This window comes from Lissotriton vulgaris, chromosome 1_2, assembly GCF_964263255.1.
Source record: "Lissotriton vulgaris chromosome 1_2, aLisVul1.2, whole genome shotgun sequence".
Taxonomy (NCBI): domain Eukaryota; kingdom Metazoa; phylum Chordata; class Amphibia; order Caudata; family Salamandridae; genus Lissotriton; species Lissotriton vulgaris.
This window is the reverse complement of record NC_141686.1, coordinates 236,222,284-236,242,028: the sequence shown is the minus strand read 5'-3', so window position 1 is coordinate 236,242,028 and position 19,745 is coordinate 236,222,284.

The following is a 19,745-nucleotide window of genomic DNA, read 5'->3' as shown; positions in this document are numbered from 1 at the left end:
CAACCATTGGGTGTACAGGAAATGAGGATGTCCCAGTTCAAAAAAGGCCCTCATGTACGTGATGGGTATGTTGGTATCTGAAGCGGTATATGTTGGTTCTACGCTTTTAAATCACGTCAGTGCATAATCATTGGGTCTGATTTTGTTTTATGCAGCCTCCACCAGGAGGTTATTACCCAAGGTTGACACAGTAGTGAGCCGGTGATAAAAAAGGGGGATGTTAAAAAGATCTCAACCTAAGTGTTACAACTTTATTATGACTAGGTTGTAGGTCTAATGGACTCTGTAAGAGTGCTTCAACTTGGACTAAGTTACGAGTACCGGATGCACTCAGAGTGGTTAAAATTGGTAAAAATACGGGGGGGAGAAAAGGAAATCTACAAAAAGGTCGACATGTTTCTGCCTTGGTCTGCCTTGGTATAGGGCTTACGGGCATTCATCAGGACCAGTGGTTGGGAAACGTGAGGTTTAACAACAAAATGGTGCTCAAAAGTGAACAGGGTACCTGTAAAGAGTAAGCACAAGGTTTCGGCATACATACAGGGTTCAGGGGAGGGGGGGACACGCATACCGAGCAGAACATTGCTGCTGATATCTATTCACACAAGAATATATAAACAAATAAAAAATGGCAATACTTTAAAACCGGTTAGCAAACATGGCAATGTCAACTCTCTCTTTTTCTCTCCATACTCATGCAGCGGGTTCTTAGCGTGCTATTCGACAGTGGTTACATGGTGTTTGTGTCGATCAAGAACGCCATTATTGACTACGGTAGTGGGGGTGGTGAGCCAATAGTGGCCAACTATGCGATACAATGTGAGTGCTCAGCAAATGTTACCTCGTGCATTTAATTAATACGCTCCTGACGGATCGTAGAGCTCTTGGAAGGGGCTAGAGGATAAAGAAGGGGAGGTTAGCATGGGTGGGGTGTAATACCTGCGGTTCCTGGAGACACCTTCCCCGGCCTCACTACCTGTTGCACCCGGTCCTCGACTTGCTTCGTCAATGCGCTGCTATGCCCTTACTGATCTGGAAACGATAGATAGGGGAGCTTCCTGAGCTAGACAGCAGTGCCGTGAGGGAAACGGCTTTCCGAATTTACCTCCTTGGGGCCACCAGAACTGTGCCTCAGCACCGCCGTGAGGGAAACGGCGCAATGAACAGCCACACCTTGATCGACGGCGCCGAGCGGGCAGGGAACTACAATTCCCAGGTGCCCCGGCGGCCGTGACGCCAGCAGAGCGCCCGGAGGCGCGTAAAAAGAGTGCAACGCCTCTCGCCCCGCGAGTCGCGCGCGGGGCGAAGCCCGGGCAAAGGGCGGGCCGTCTGTGGCCGTCAGTGGACTGCAGTGGACGGGCGGGCCACCCCACTAACATCTGTATCAAAGGTGAGCACCTACTTCGGATCACAAAATGGGTGATAGTAATAATATTGATGTTGAACACAAGGGTCTTGACACTTCTGTCTCCCTCATCACATCCTTTGAGTCATTGATAGACTCCGCTTTTAATGAAATAGTGGAGACTGAGAGAAGGTTTTCGATGGGATCCCTTTCCACCAACAATAAAACGAGTCTCACAAGTAGTACAAGCTGTGCCAATGGAGATGTACATATAAACCCGGAAATAATTGTGGTAAAACCTTTACATCCTTTTGTCGACGTGCCAACTATTTTGGATGATGAAAATACTGTCACCTACATAGCACAAGATTCCGCCTCTACAACACCAGCGGCAGTAATGCCTAAACCAATAGTGACAGTGACATCCCTAGTATCCCTCCAGACAGAGAGTGCTTCTACAACTGCCTCGCAGGATGCTGTCATTACTCTGGACATCACTGATTCTAGCAGTAACAAACAGGGAAGGGAAAAACGTAAAAGAGGCACAACTAAGCAAAGTGCTAATAAAAGGAAACAGCCTTTATTCCACAAAAACCAGCCCACACCGCAAAGTCTGTGGAATAAAAATAAATCTTCGAGGGCACAAATTGTCCATACAGAAGATAAAGACTCCACTGATATGGACAGTATTTCCGATACAACTACCACTCATCTTTGCGGGAATTCTAAAACCATATGGACCCAAACAGCATTAATGGGTGAAAATTATAATCTCTCTAGACAGAACGGGAACATAATAGAAACCATAGTCGATACTATTTTTAACCGACTTGAAAAGCAAATGATCAGTCTGTTTAATAACGTTTTTAAAAGACTGGACAGATTAGATAACCTGGTCAAGACTGGGGAAATAAAAAGAAAGGGGTCAATCATCCTGGACCAAGTTAGAGGAGATCGCCTCTTGAAGGAATTGGAAACTGCAAACAATATACTGACATCAAAGAAACAGGACATCACCAGCACTTTGGGTGGGGTACTGAGCAATTCTGCATCTTCATCTCCACCTATTGCGCCACCAATAACCCAACCCACAACTACTAAAAGAGGGCCAACTATGAATAAAGCTAACTTATCCACAAAACCAACTCCTGTACCTGCCCCCAGAAAAGTTGCTATTCCATCTACTTCTAACATTCCTGTTCCAAACAGTAATAATGGCCCAACTAAACCAACTGCAGCTTCAAGGCCGACTGCTGCCAATAACAACGTGGGTACTGGCCCTCAAGGGTCTATTAAACCTTTTAAACATCAAGGACCAGCCCTACATTTGCCACCGGATGCTTGTCCTTTTGTTTTGGTTCTAGCAGGTGTACCGCCGCTGAGGGAGGACCAGGGGGAATCATGGGTGCAATTGCGAAATAAGAGCATAGACTGGCTGACCAAGCACAAAGGCGTTGGATTTGACATCTCAAGAGAGATTATATCCGCCCGCAGGGTATCGTGGGTCGGGCCTTTACTCAAGGATAAGGAAGGTGACTGTATAGTTCTCAATTTTAAAAATCCTGGGACCGTAAGAAACCTCCTTAACAGAAACAGCAACTATTCTACCATTTCTACTGTTGCAACTATGTTACCCTTGAGTTACTTTTATAGACAAATGGCCACACAACTTCGCCCACCTTTTATGCAATTCCAACCGCCATTAATGCATTTCCAACCACCATCTATGCATTTTCAACCACCACCTATGCATTTTCGGCCACCACCTATGCAATTTCAACAACCTTATTTCCCATTCCAAACGTATAATAGATTTGCACCTCTTTCGGATCTTGATATGTTAGATTGACCACCTTCGACTACCTCTGTCGAATTATCTTTGACTCCGACATCCGAACCCCAGACTGTTCCAGAATCCCTGCCTCAAAGTACCCTGAGTAAACCTCCCCAGACCCTTACTCATCTGCCTTTGGACTCAGAACTATCTCTTGTAGCTGGAATATAGCAGGCTTAAAATCTAAACTGAAAATCATAGAGTGGCTCAATTGGGTCGATAATAACTGTGATATATTGTTGCTACAAGAAACGTGGAGTACAACGTCACCAACAATTGAGGGTTTCTGTTGTTATAATCTCAAGGCTTCCGTGTCTCATATGGGTCGACCTAGTGGGGGTTTATCTATTTGGTCCAAAATAAAATGCGGGGTGCAAACTAAATTGATCCCTACACCGGGTAATTGTTGTTTTATGGCTATGAAGTACATTAACAGACTGAAATTATGTATTATTAATTTTTATAATAATGATTTTGTTAGCCGTCTAAATGGTAATTTTACATTATTGTTTAATTTCATAGATGAAATCATGGGGGGGCAAAAGTACGGACCCTTTGATGGTATCTGCATCGGAGGGGATTTTAATGCACATATGTATCGCCATAGCCCAATATGTAAAAACGGGGAAGAACTGATAAATCATATAGCTTCCCGTGACCTAGTTAATGTTATGGAAATTGCAGGTACTAGTGCAAACAATATAACAACCCCCACTTTTATAGGTCAGAGCTGTGCTTCCACGATAGACTATATTTTCACATGCCCAACATTAAGTGACATAATTTTAAAAGCAGAAGTCGTCTGTTCCGCTTATAGCGACCACTACCCACTTAGAATTATTTTACACAATCCCCAGACCTCAAGGGTTGCAGTGAAGCGAGAGGTAGGGCCTCAAAATCTAGCATTATCAACGGATAGATTGAGACTAGTATAGAAGGGAGCTGATAATAAAGGAATTCTCTCCAGAGTAATTAAAAAACATCCCGAGACAGTCGAGATTTGCCTGTCTCACACAAGTCCTAGTAATGAGGTGGTTGGCGCTTTTGGAGACTTATGCGGGCCATTAAAACTGAATCTTCCAAACCCGCTAGGCAGAACATCTCCCAGGGTCCCCGCTGGTTTGACTCCTCTTGCTCCAATGCCAATAGGGACTTGAGGGCAGCCCTTAATACCAACCCAAGGGACTCTCAACTCGTGAGAGTATTAAGATCAAAATATAAAAATGCCTTACGAATTAGATCTGAGGCTTTAGTAATTAATCACTGGGAATCCCTCACGCGTACTGCCACATTGAAGGACACAACAGGTTTCTGGAAAGAAGTTAAGTCCTTAAGATCTTTTGGTTCTAACATCAACCCAATTAATAGTAATATAACAGGCGAGGCGTGGGTAGAGCATTTCTCCCAAATCTACGCTATATCAGCTACCCCTCTAGATACTGTCTCTCTACCCTATAGCGCTGAACCTTTGACTTTTTCATTACTTGAGGTCGAGGATGCTATCATTGATAGTGCTAGTAATAAAGCCCCAGGCCCTGATGGCCTTTCTATTGATCAGATAAAATCAGAAATTAATTTCTGGGCCCCTCTATTATGCAACCTATTTAATAACCTGAATGATAGCTCAATTCCCGAATCCTGGTCGAACAGTGTCATCGTCCCTATATTTAAGAAAGGTGACAGGTCTGATCCCGCCTGTTACCGCCCGATCTCACTGATCGATAATACGTTAAAAGTCCTGGGCAGGGTGATTTTTAAACGGATAAGGGACTGGGCTGAAGATAACAACGCTCTCCATTGTAGCCAACTGGGATTCAGAAGTAAAGTAGGCACTATTGAACAATGTTTAAATTTAAATCTGATTATGGCTAAATATATCATTGTCAAAAAATCCCCTCTTTATTTAGGTTTTATGGATTTGAGTTCTGCGTTTGATTTTTTTAACCGTTCTAGGTTGTGGTCACTTTTGCTTGATTATGGTTTAGACGACTCACTGGTGTATTTTCTTTCTTATTTACATAGGGATTTAAAAGCGCGAGTACGAATTAATAATGATGGCGATTTATCTGACGATATCCCTATCAGCAGAGGAGTTAGACAGGGCTGCGTACTCGCCCCACTGCTTTTTATTTTATAAATCAATAGGTTAAGTAGTACTCTGAGTGAGATCATTAAGGATGTTCCAATTATAAACGGTTCCCCCATTACTACCCTACTCTATGCGGATGACGCTGTATTAATGGGGCGTACACCGAATGCTTTACGCATTTTAATTTCTGGGTTCGTTACCTTTATGTCCGACCTTGGTCTAAATACCAATTTAAAAAAATCTTTTATAATGAATTGCGGACCAAAGAAGTATAACATCACATCCATCAAATCAGGTAACAACACTCTAAAATGCACCAGCACTTTCCCTTATCTAGGGTTGTTATTTTCTAACTCAGGCTCATGGCAGCAACATGTTGCCCATGCGAGTAACAAAATTGGCAAGTCAATTAATTCGATCTTATCCCTTCGTCAACCAAAATTGGCTGACGTTGTTACCCCCCTTCTTACCATCTATCGCACCCAATGCCGACCAACTGGGACTTATTGAGCTGAAGTATGGGGCTATTGTAACAGCTCGGCCCTCCAGGTGGAGGAAAATAGATTTTGTAGGAGGGTGCTGGGGGGAGTTCCTTGTGCTCCAACTTTGATTTGTCACAATGAACTAAGGCTGCCATATATTGTTGATTTTATTAAGTCAAGGCCCGCGCTTTTTTGGATTAAAATATGGCTAAATCCAGCAGCAACATTAACGCGCAGTATTATATCTGACTGCTTGTCTAGTGATAGATCTCATCATATACCCTGGCTAAATGCAGTCAAAAACAGTCTGCAGTGTGTGGAACAAGGATCTTTATTTTGCTCCCCTGATTCTATCGTACCCGCCCACAAGAATAGTATCAAACGGGCATTCCTGGACCTATATAATGAGGAAAGGATGAGATCAGAATCCATTAAACCAGTGGTCAGTAGATATCTGCGCACTATTGATTCAGGTGTCGATAATTCAAATAATTCTATAAGATACCTGTCAATTCCTATAGGAAGATGGAATCGGAGTCTTTTATTCAGGTTTCGGGAGGGAAGCATAGTCTATTTGCTTAGCTTTCCTATTGGCTACAACAAAAAATTAGAAGAGCTGGATTGTCCCTGTTTTCAAGGTGGAAAACAAAGTTTATTACACTATTTCTTCTTTTGTGGCCATTATAAACTGTACACCTGCCAATACCTAAGACCAATTCTCCGCAAATATAATTTACGAGACTCCATTCTCGCACTGAAATTTTTGCAAATGTTGCATACTGATGAAGTCATTTATTCTGTTACTTGTTTCATAAAAGCCTGTGTGAAATCGAGGGCAAGCATGGAACACGGCTAATGGATAGTAGTACTATGCCATCCTATGTATCTGTGCACTTTACCATTGTACCAGTTACTAAATACAGATTCCATTGTACATGTGCTTTGATTCAAACAATCCTTGTGGGAGAAAACAACTATATTTTGAAACTATGGACATCAACGGACTAATGCTCTTCCTCTATTATGCATTCTGCACTTTATATATTATGCACTTTAAGCCACACATGCTGCTTCAACCTAATTGGACAATTTGTTTAACTGTTTTTAACTTTTTTATGCGTGTTTTTAAAATGTTTTTAAATGTAATTTCATTCTGTATGTACTTTTATGGATGTACTAAATCCGAATAAAGATCATTTGAATTAAATTGATAGATTCTGTTTCCGGGTCGCTTTTATACTGAATGCTAGGCCCTGTCTGTAAATCCCTATTGGTTGGTTGCTGTTTCTATGGTAACCTCGGGAAGTTGTGTAAGAGTTTATTTATTTGCCAGCGCCAGCCAGGGTATATTGTCATTCAGACCATCGCTGTCAGTCTTGAGCCTATGCACCCATCGTTGTTCCTTTTCGAAAAGGACTTTTTCGGCATTGTGATCCTTGTTTGGCAAGGTTTCAAGGATGACCCACTGTAAATCTTGGACGGTGTGGCCTTTTTCCAGATAGTGAGTCGCCATCTTCGTAGTACTCTTTTTGCACTTCACATTGCTTCTGTGTTCGCACAGTCTTTGTTTTGCTTTTCTGCAGGTCATGCCTATGTATTTCAGGTTGCATGGACATGTGATCATGTAAATCACATGTGTTGTATTGCAATTAGTATGGCTGTTTATGGTCCATTTAAAATTGGGGAGTAGTTGGAGCTCTTTAGTGGGTTTTGTCAGACCGCAGACAGAGCACGATCCACAGGGGTAATGTCCTTGTACTTGTGGATTCCCCCATAAGTTAGTATGTTGTTTAGGTGGTTTTGGTGGTGGTCTCGTATGCACCAGCATGTCTTTTAGGTTTCGGCTCCTTTTATTAGCAAACCTCGGTTTCTCCCATGTAAGGTCGCCTGATGTTAATATGCGCCAGTTCTTGTTCACTAATTTCTTGATGTTGTTTGTCATGGCACTATATGTCGTGACACATGTGAGGACATCCTGCGGTTTGTCTTTTGGGGTGCATTCGAGCAGCGCCTCTCTGTTTTGATTCCTAGCACGTTTTTTGCATTTGGCGATTACTTTTTTAGGGTAATCGCGAGCCTCCAGTTTTTTACAGAGATCATCAGCTTGTGTTCTGTACTCTTTTGTGTCACTACAATTGCGTCGTAACCTGAGGAACTGGCTGTATGGTAAGTTCTCTCGTAGGGGTCGGGGGTGGAAGCTGTTGAAAGATAACAAGCTGTTTTTTGATGTAGTTTTAAAGAAAGTTTGGGTTTTCAAAGTGTTGGCTTCCGCATAGATCGTGACATCTAGGAAGTCAATGCTCCTGTTGTTGGCACAGTAGGTGAACTTTAAACACTCATCTTTTTGGTTGAGCCAGTTGTGGAATTCTGTCAGTTTTTCTTGATCTCCCTTCCAGTTGACAAAAATGTCATCAATGTATCGTTTCCAAAAGAGGATACATTGATGATAGGGGTTGTTTGCTGCATCCAAAATGTGTTTGTCCTCGAAGGTGCTGACATACAGTCCGGCCACGCTCGGGGCGAAAGTGCTGCCCATCGAGGTGCCATGACATTGGAGATACAGTTTGTCTTTATACTGAAAGAAATTTTCCATCAGGGCCATCCGGCAGCACTCCAGGACGAAGTGTCTGGGTGTTCTGTATGTCCAAGTGGTGCTGAACAGGATGCTTTCCAGGGTTTCCATGGTTTTCTCCTGTGGGAGGCTTGTATAAAGACTTTCGACATCGAACCCAACTAGAATCATTGTATTGGGTGAGTATTCGATGTCTTTTATGTGATTAAGGAGATCTCTTGTATCCTTTAAGTATGATGGGGTTTTCTGTACCAGCGGTCTTAAGTACTGATCCGCAAATTGGGAAAGGGGTTAATGTAAATGTAAATGTAAATGAGCTTATATAGCGCACAGCTACCCACAAAGAGTTTCCCGGCGCTTGCTTAGGGAACCCGTCCTGGTATTCCCCTGTGAGATAACCCCAGCAGGGTATCCACAAGGTGAAAGCCAGGCATCCCGCCGCGAGAGGCCGTTGTGGAGATTAAGCAAGCTATTGCCCAGAGTCGCAGAGTGTGAACCCGTGAGTCGAGAAGGCACCGGAGCGAGAATTATCGAGTCCGTGGAATTTTTGAGCCCAAGACCTGCCGAGGCGGGGAATTGAACCCTGGTCCAGGGCCGATCTCAGCTTCCGAGTCTGCCGCCTCTAACTCCTGAGCCACACTTCTCCACAAGGATGGATCCTATTCCGGACACGATAGGTCTCCCGGGTGGTGGGAGTCGTCCTTTGTGTGTCTTTGGCAACGAGTAGAAATAGGGGATTCGTGGTGTATTTGTCCTCAGATACTCCCCTTCCTTTTTGGATATCCAATTGTTAGTTTCACCTACCTCAATCATCATTGCGACTGTTCTCTGCAGCCTAGGTGTAGGGTCTTCTGACAGTATTCGGTAGAATTTTTCATCTGCCAACAGGTCCATGCATTGTTGGTCATATCCTGACTTTGTTAGGAGGACCACTCCTCCGCCTTTATCGGCCGGTTTTATGACTAGGTCACTGTTGCTTTTTAATGCGTTCAGTGCTAGTTGTTCCGATCTGGTAATGTTTTCAAAAGGTTTTTGAGTGTCACGAGCGAGGTCGTCAATGCCTTTGAATAGTGCCTGCTCGAATGTCTGTATCTCAATTGGGACTTGGTGATTAAATGGGCAAAAAGTTGATTTTTTCTTCAGTGTGGTATCTCCATCATTTGTTTGTGGCTGTTCGCCTTGAAAAAATGCTTTAAGTTTCAATTTCCTACAAAACTCTGCCATCTCGCATTTTATTTTGAATACATCCAATTTAGGTGTGGGTACGTATCCCAGACCTTTGTTAAGTACATTCTCTTCATCTTGCGTGAGAATTCTGTCTGTTAGGTTGACGATGAGGGAGTCGCGTTTGTTCCTGTTTTCGCTTTTGTCACGCTCCTTGTTTGTACCTGTCTCGTTTGGTCGGACCAGGTGACCCCTCTTTTCCGTGTTTTCTCGGATGTCCGGCCATACCCTAAAAAAGGAATCCTTTGTTGGAAATTTTGACCTCCTTGGTGTGGTAACTGGTGGCTCATCATCTGTGGCCCTTGGAAGTATGGATTCATCCATCCTTGGAAGTGAGGATGGAAGGGTTGGAACGGCATCCCTTGGTTGCCCATTGGGAAGAAAGGTGGGCGCCAGAAGATGCGTCCTCGTCGGTTGCCTCTTCTATTCTGTTGGCGGTTCCTGGGACTGTTGTAGTTGTCCGTGTCTTGATCTGAGCCAGTGCTGGATGCGCCACTGTCTGATCCATAGTTAGAGGCATTGTCATCAGATTTATAGTCTTTACTGCTGTATGGATGTACTTTCTCCATCAAGAACTTTTTCATTTCTTTGGCGAGTTTCTGTAGTTTGGTCTGTATCAGGTATTCTTGGGATTCACTCATCTCTTTATTAATTTCATCCAATTTGGTTTTGCATATCGTGATGTTAACAGTGTTATTAAGTTTGGTTTCCAAAATCTGGATTTTTACTGTTAGTTCATCTGTAAGTCTGGTAGCCGTTTTTATGATGAGGACTAGGTAGTCTCTTGTGCATTTCCATGATATGGCTGACCAGTCTTTTCTGAAGGGTAGATCTTTTAGGAAGATTCTCGGTGCAGTTGTGACCCAGAGTCCTCTTGGTGCCGCATTCACTCTGAGATACTCTGTCATTATTATGCCGTGTACGGCTGTTCTGACTTGTTCTTTCTTTAGTTCGGTCAGTTCATCCCATTCTGTGGAGCTGGAGAGAGTTTGAGCGAGGTCACTGTTCATGAAGCGTGCAGGTCTGGCAAGTATTTCATCGATTTCATCCTGGGAATAGCTTAATCCCAGGTTTTCTGCCATTTGGATTATGGCGGTTCAAGGGATGTATCTAATCCAGGGATTTGTAAGGAAACTCCCACAGCTGTGCGCTGCTGATAATCTTCTAATCAAGGGTGAGGGAGGCGGATTCTGGATCCATTCACTTTCCAAAATAGCATGAAGTCATCAAAGGGGAATGGATCACTTGTCCTGCTCAACCATTGGGTGTACAGGAAATGAGGATGTCCCAGTTGAAAAAAGGCCCTCATGTACGTGATGGGTATGTTGGTATCTGAAGCGGTATATGTTGGTTCTCCGCTTTTAAATCACGTCAGTGCATAATCATTGGGTCTGATTTCGTTTTATGCAGCCTCCACCAGGAGGTTATTACCCAAGGTTGACACAGTAGTGAGCCGGTGATAAAAAAGGGGGATGTTAAAAAGATCTCAACCTAAGTGTTACAACTTTATTCTGACTTGGTTGTAGGTCTAATGGACTCTGTAGGAGTGCTTCAACTTGGACTAAGTTACGAGTACCGGATGCACTCAGAGTGGTTAAAATTGGTGAAAATACGGGGGGGAGAAAAGGAAATCTACAAAAAGGTCGACATGTTTCTGCCTTGGTCTGCCTTGGTATAGGGCTTACGGGCATTCATCAGGACCAGTGGTTGGGAAACGTGAGGTTTAACAACAAAATGGTGCTCAAAAGTGAACAGAAAAGGTATTAACCTGTTTCTTCGGAATGGAGGTCTTACGGTACCTGTAAAGAGTAAGCACAAGGTTTCGGCATACATACAGGGTTCAGGGGAGGGGGGGACACGCATACCGAGCAGAACGTTGCTGCTGATATCTATTCACACAAGAATATATAAACAACTAAAAAATGGCAATACTTTAAAACCGGTTAGCAAACATGGCAATGTCAACTCTCTCTTTTTCTCTCCATACTCATGCAGCGGGTTCTTAGCGTGCTATTCGACAGTGGTTACATGGTGTTTGTGTCGATCAAGAACGCCATTATTGACTACGGTAGTGGGGGTGGTGAGCCAGTAGTGGCCAACTATGCGATACAATGTGAGTGCTCAGCAAATGTTACCTCGCGCATTTAATTAATACGCTCCTGTCGGATCGTAGAGCTCTTGGAAGGGGCTAGAGGATAAAGAAGGGGAGGTTAGCATGGGTGGGGTTTAATACTTGCGGTTCCTGGAGACACCTTCCCCGGTCTCGCTACCTGTTGCACCCGGTCCTCGACTTGCTTCGTCAATGCGCTGCTATGCCCTTACTGATCCGGAAACGATAGATTCTGTTTCCGGGTCGCTTTTATACTGAATGCTAGGCCCTGTCTGTAAATCCCTATTGGTTGGTTGCTGTTTCTATGGTAACCTCGGGAAGTTGTGTAAGAGTTTATTTATTTGCCAGCACCAGCCAGGGTATATTGTCATTCAGACCATCGCTGTCAGTCTTGAGCCTATGCACCCATCGTTGTTCCTTTTCGAAAAGGACTTTTTCGGCATTGTGATCCTTGTTTGGCAAGATTTCAAGGATGACCCACTGTAAATCTTGGACGGTGTGGCCTTTTTCCAGATAGTGAGTCGCCATCTTCGTAGTACTCTTTTTGCACTTCACATTGCTTCTGTGTTCGCACAGTCTTTGTTTTGCTTTTCTGCAGGTCATGCCTATGTATTTCAGGTTGCATGGACATGTGATCATGTAAATCACATGTGTTGTATTGCAATTAGTATGGCTGTTTAGGGTCCATTTGAAATTGGGGAGTAGTTGGAGCTCTTTAGTGGGTTTTGTCAGACCGCAGACAGTGCACGATCCACAGGGGTAATGTCCTTGTACTTGTGGATTCCCCCATAAGTTAGTATGTTGTTTAGGTGGTTTTGGTGGTGGTCTCGTATGCACCAGCATGTCTTTTAGGTTTCGGCTCCTTTTATTAGCAAACCTCGGTTTCTCCCATGTAAGGTCGCCTGATGGTAATATGCGCCAGTTCTTGTTCAGTAATTTCTTGATGTTGTTTGTCATGGCACTATATGTCGTGACACATGTGAGGACATCCTGCGGTTGGTCTTTTGGGGTGCATTCGAGCAGCGCCTCTCTGTTTTGATTCCTAGCACGTTTTTTGCATTTGGCGATTACTTTTTTAGGGTAATCGCGAGCCTCCAGTTTTTTACAGAGATCATCAGCTTGTGTTCTGTACTCTTTTGTGTCACTACAATTGCGTCGTAACCTGAGGAACTGGCTGTATGGTAAGTTCTCTCGTAGGGGTCGGGGGTGGAAGCTGTTGAAAGATAACAAGCTGTTTTTTGATGTAGTTTTAAAGAAAGTTCGGGTTTTCAAAGTGTTGGCTTCCGCATAGATCGTGACATCAAGAAGTCAATGCTCCTGTTGTTGGCACAGTAGGTGAACTTTAAACACTCATCTTTTTGGTTGAGCCAGTTGTGGAATTCTGTCAGTTTTTCTTGATCTCCCTTCCAGATGACAAAAATGTCATCAATGTATCGTTTCCAAAAGAGGATACATTGATGATAGGGGTTGTTTGCTGCATCCAAAATGTGTTTGTCCTCGAAGGTGCTGACATACAGTCCGGCCACGCTCGGGGCAAAAGTGCTGCCCATCGAGGTGCCATGACATTGGAGGTACAGTTTGTCTTTATACTGAAAGAAATTTTCCATCAGGGCCATCCGGCAGCACTCCAGGACGAAGTGTCTGGGTGTTCTGTATGTCCAAGTGGTGCGGAATCAAAACAGAGAGGCGCTGCTCGAATGCACCCCAAAAGACCAACCGCAGGATGTCCTCACATGTGTCACGACATATAGTGCCATGACAAACAACATCAAGAAATTAGTGAACAAGAACTGGCGCATATTAACATCAGGCGACCTTACATGGGAGAAACCGAGGTTTGCTAATAAAAGGAGCCGAAACCTAAAAGACATGCTGGTGCATACGAGACCACCACCAAAACCACCTAAACAACATACTAATTTATGGGGGAATCCACAAGTACAAGGACATTACCCCTGTGGATCGTGCTCTGTCTGCGGTCTGACAAAACCCACTAAAGAGCTCCAACTACTCCCCAATTTCAAATGGACCCTAAACAGCCATACTAATTGCAATACAACACATGTGATTTACATGATCACATGTCCATGCAACCTGAAATACATAGGCATGACCTGCAAAAAAGCAAAACAAAGACTGTGCGAACACAGAAGCAATGTGAAGTGCAAAAAGAGTACTACGAAGATGGCGATTCACTATCTGGAAAAAGGCCACACCGTCCAAGATTTACAGTGGGTCATCCTTGAAACCTTGCCAAACAAGGATCACAATGCCGAAAAAGTCCTTTTCGAAAAGGAACAACGATGGGTGCATAGGCTCAAGACTGACAGCGATGGTCTGAATGACAATATACCCTGGCTGGTGCTGGCAAATAAATAAACTCTTACACAACTTCCCGAGGTTACCATAGAAACAGCAACCAACCAATAGGGATTTACAGACAGGGCCTAGCATTCAGTATAAAAGCGACCAGGAAACAGAATCTATCGTTTCCGGATCAGTAAGGGCATAGCAGCGCATTGACGAAGCAAGTCGAGGACCGGGTGCAACAGGTAGCGAGACCGGGGAAGGTGTCTCCAGGAACCGCAAGTATTACACCCCACCCATGCTAACCTCCCCTTCTTTATCCTCTAGCCCCTTCCAAGAGCTCTACGATCCGACAGGAGCGTATTAATTAAATGCGCGAGGTAACATTTGCTGAGCACTCACATTGTATCGCATAGTTGGCCACTATTGGCTCACCACCCCCACTACCGTAGTCAAAATGGCGTTCTTGATCGACACAAACACCATGTAACCACTGTCGAATAGCACGCTAAGAACCCGCTGCATGAGTATGGAGAGAAAAAGAGAGAGTTGACATTGCCATGTTTGCTAACCGGTTTTAAAGTATTGCCATTTTTTAGTTGTTTATATATTCTTGTGTGAATAGATATCAGCAGCAACGTTCTGCTCGGGATGCGTGTCCCCCCCTCCCCTGAACCCTGTATGTATGCCGAAACCTTGTGCTTACTCTTTACAGGTACCGTAAGACCTCCATTCCGAAGAAACAGGTTAATACCTTTTCTGTTCACTTTTGAGCACCATTTTGTTGTTAAACCTCACGTTTCCCAACCACTGGTCCTGATGAATGCCCGTAAGCCCTATACCAAGGCAGACCAAGGCAGAAACATGTCGACCTTTTTGTAGATTTCCTTTTCTCCCCGCCGTATTTTTACCAATTTTAACCACTCTGAGTGCATCCGGTACTCATAACTTAGTCCAAGTTGAAGCACTCTTACAGAGTCCATTAGACCTACAACCAAGTCAGAATAAAGTTGTAACACTTAGGTTGAGATCTTTTTAACATCCCCCTTTTTTATCACCGCTCACTACTGTGTCAACCTTGGGTAATAACCTCCTGGTGGAGGCTGCATAAAACGAAATCAGACCCAATGATTATGCACTGACGTGATTTAAAAGCGGAGAACCAACATATACCGCTTCAGATACCAACATACCCATCACGTACATGAGGGCCTTTTTTCAACTGGGACATCCTCATTTCCTGTACACCCAATGGTTGAGCAGGACAAGTGATCCATTCCCCTTTGATGACTTCATGCTATTTTGGAAAGTGAATGGATCCAGAATCCGCCTCCCTCACCCTTGATTAGAAGATTATCAGCAGCGCACAGCTGTGGGAGTTTCCTTACAAATCCCTGGATTAGATACATCCCTTGACCCGCCATAATCCAAATGGCAGAAAACCTGGGATTAAGCTATTCCCTGGATGAAATCGATGAAATACTTGCCAGACCGGCACGCTTCATGAACAGTGACCTCGCTCAAACTCCCTCCAGCTCCACAGAATGGGATGAACTGACTGAACTAAAGAAAGAACAAGTCAGAACAGCCGTACACGGCATAATAATGACAGAGTATCTCAGAGTGAATGCGGCACCAAGAGGACTCTGGGTCACAACTGCACCGAGAATCTTCCTAAAAGATCTACCCTTCAGAAAAGACTGGTCAGCCATATCATGGAAATGCACAAGAGACTACCTAGTCCTCATCATAAAAACGGCTACCAGACTTACAGATAAACTAACAGTAAAAATCCAGATTTTGGAAACCAAACTTAATAACACTGTTAACATCACGATATACAAAACCAAATTGGATGAAATTAATAAAGAGATGAGTGAATCCCAAGAATACCTGATACAGACCAAACTACAGAAACTCGCCAAAGAAATGAAAAACAGAATCTATCGTTTCCGGATCAGTAAGGGCATAGCAGCGCATTGACGAAGCAAGTCGAGGACCGGGTGCAACAGGTAGCGAGACCGGGGAAGGTGTCTCCAGGAACCGCAAGTATTACACCCCACCCATGCTAACCTCCCCTTCTTTATCCTCTAGCCCCTTCCAAGAGCTCTACGATCCGACAGGAGCGTATTAATTAAATGCGCGAGGTAACATTTGCTGAGCACTCACATTGTATCGCATAGTTGGCCACTATTGGCTCACCACCCCCACTACCGTAGTCAATAATGGCGTTCTTGATCGACACAAACACCATGTAACCACTGTCGAATAGCACGCTAAGAACCCGCTGCATGAGTATGGAGAGAAAAAGAGAGAGTTGACATTGCCATGTTTGCTAACCGGTTTTAAAGTATTGCCATTTTTTATTTGTTTATATATTCTTGTGTGAATAGATATCAGCAGCAACGTTCTGCTCGGTATGCGTGTCCCCCCCTCCCCTGAACCCTGTATGTATGCCGAAACCTTGTGCTTACTCTTTACAGGTACCGTAAGACCTCCATTCCGAAGAAACAGGTTAATACCTTTTCTGTTCACTTTTGAGCACCATTTTGTTGTTAAACCTCACGTTTCCCAACCACTGGTCCTGATGAATGCCCGTAAGCCCTATACCAAGGCAGACCAAGGCAGAAACATGTCGACCTTTTTGTAGATTTCCTTTTCTCCCCCCCCGTATTTTTACCAATTTTAACCACTCTGAGTGCATCCGGTACTCATAACTTAGTCCAAGTTGAAGCACTCTTGCAGAGTCCATTAGACCTACAACCAAGTCAGAATAAAGTTGCAACACTTAGGTTGAGATCTTTTTAACATCCCCTTTTTTATCACCGGCTCACTACTGTGTCAACCTTGGGTAATAACCTCCTGGTGGAGGCTGCATAAAACGAAATCAGACCCAATGATTATGCACTGACGTGATTTAAAAGCGGAGAACCAACATATACCGCTTCAGATACCAACATACCCATCACGTACATGAGGGCCTTTTTTCAACTGGGACATCCTCATTTCCTGTACACCCAATGGTTGAGCAGGACAAGTGATCCATTCCCCTTTGATGACTTCATGCTATTTTGGAAAGTGAATGGATCCAGAATCCGCCTCCCTCACCCTTGATTAGAAGATTATCAGCAGCGCACAGCTGTGGGAGTTTCCTTACAAATCCCTGGATTAGATACATCCCTTGACCCGCCATAATCCAAATGGCAGAAAACCTGGGATTAAGCTATTCCCTGGATGAAATCGATGAAATACTTGCCAGACCGGCACGCTTCATGAACAGTGACCTCGCTCAAACTCCCTCCAGCTCCACAGAATGGGATGAACTGACCGAACTAAAGAAAGAACAAGTCAGAACAGCCGTACACGGCATAATAATGACAGAGTATCTCAGAGTGAATGCCGCACCAAGAGGACTCTGGGTCACAACTGCACCGAGAATCTTCCTAAAAGATCTACCCTTCAGAAAAGACTGGTCAGCCATATCATGGAAATGCACAAGAGACTACCTAGTCCTCATCATAAAAACGGCTACCAGACTTACAGATGAACTAACAGTAAAAATCCAGATTTTGGAAACCAAACTTAATAACACTGTTAACATCACGATATACAAAACCAAATTGGATGAAATTAATAAAGAGATGAGTGAATCCCAAGAATACCTGATACAGACCAAACTACAGAAACTCGCCAAAGAAATGAAAAAGTTCTCGATGGAGAAAGTACATCCATTCAGCAGTAAAGACTATAAATCTGATGACAATGCCTCTAACTATGGATCAGACAGTGGCGCATCCAGCACTGGCTCAGATCAAGACACGGACAACTACAACAGTCCCTGGAACCGCCAACAGAATAGAAGAGGCAACCGACGAGGACGCAGCTTCTGGCGCCCACCTTTCTTCCCAATGGGCAACCAAGGGATGCCGTTCCAACCCTTCAATCCTCACTTCCAAGGATGGATGAATCCATACTTCCAAGGGCCACAGATGATGAGCCACCAGTTACCACACCAAGGAGGTCAAAATTTCCAACAAAGGATTCCTTTTTTAGGGAATGGCCGGACATCCGAGAAAACACGGAAAAGAGGGGTCACCTGGTCCGACCAAACGAGACAGGTACAAACAAGGAGCGTGACAAAAGCAAAAACAGGAACAAACGCGACTCCCTCATCGTCAACCTAACAGACAGAATTCTCACGCAAGATGAAGAGAATGTACTTAACAAAGGTCTGGGATACGTACCCACACCTAAATTGGATGTATTCAAAACAAAATGCGAGATGGCAGAGTTTTGTAGGAAATTGAAACTTAAAAAATTTTTTCAAGGCGAGCAGCCACAAACAAATGATGGAGATACCACACTGAAGAAAAAATCAACTTTTTGCCCATTTAATCACCAAGTCCCAATTGAGATACAGACATTCGAGCAGGCACTATTCAAAGGCATTGACGACCTCGCTCGTGACACTCAAAAACCTTTTCAAAACATTATCAGATCGGAACAACTAGCACTGAACGCATTAAAAAGCGACAGTGACCTAGTCATAAAACCGGCCGATAAAGGCGGAGGAGTGGTCCTCCTAACAAAGTCAGGATATGACCAACAATGCATGGACCTGTTGGCAGATGAAAAATTCTACCGAATACTGTCAGAAGACCCTACACCTAGGCTGCAGAGAACAGTCGCAATGATGATTGAGGAAGGTGAAACCAACAATTGAATATCCAAAAAGGAAGGGGTGTATCTGAGGACAAATACACCACGAATCCCCTATTTCTACTCGTTGCCAAAGACACACAAAGGACGACTCCCACCACCCGGGAGACCTATCGTGTCCCGAATAGGATCCATCCTTGAACCCCTTTCCCAATTTGCGGATCAGTACTTAAGACCGCTGGTACAGAAAACCCCATCATACTTAAAGGATACAAGAGATCTCCTTAATCACATAAAAGACATTGAATACTCACCCAATACAATGATTCTAGTTGGGTTCGATGTCGAAAGTCTTTATACAAGCCTCCCACAGGAGAAAACCATGGAAACCCTGGAAAGCATCCTGTTCAGCACCACTTGGACATACAGAACACCCAGACACTTCGTCCTGGAGTGCTGCCGGATGGCCCTGATGGAAAATTTCTTTCAGTATAAAGACAAACTGTACCTCCAATGTCATGGCACCTCGATGGGCAGCACTTTTGCCCCGAGCGTGGCCGGACTGTATGTCAGCACCTTCGAGGACAAACACATTTTGGATGCAGCAAACAACCCCTATCATCAATGTATCCTCTTTTGGAAACGATACATTGATGACATTTTTGTCATCTGGAAGGGAGATCAAGAAAAACTGACAGAATTCCACAACTGGCTCAACCAAAAAGATGAGTGTTTAAAGTTCACCTACTGTGCCAACAACAGGAGCATTGACTTCCTAGATGTCACGATCTATGCGGAAGCCAACACTTTGAAAACCCGAACTTTCTTTAAAACTACATCAAAAAACAGCTTGTTATCTTTCAACAGATTCCACCCCGACCCCTACGAGAGAACTTACCATACAGCCAGTTCCTCAGGTTACGACGCAATTGTAGTGACACAAAAGAGTACAGAACACAAGCTGATGATCTCTATAAAAAACTGGAGGCTCGCGATTACCCTAAAAAAGTAATCGCCAAATGCAAAAAACGTGCTAGGAATCAAAACAGAGAGGCGCTGCTCGAATGCACCCCAAAAGACCAACCGCAGGATGTCCTCACATGTGTCACGACATATAGTGCCA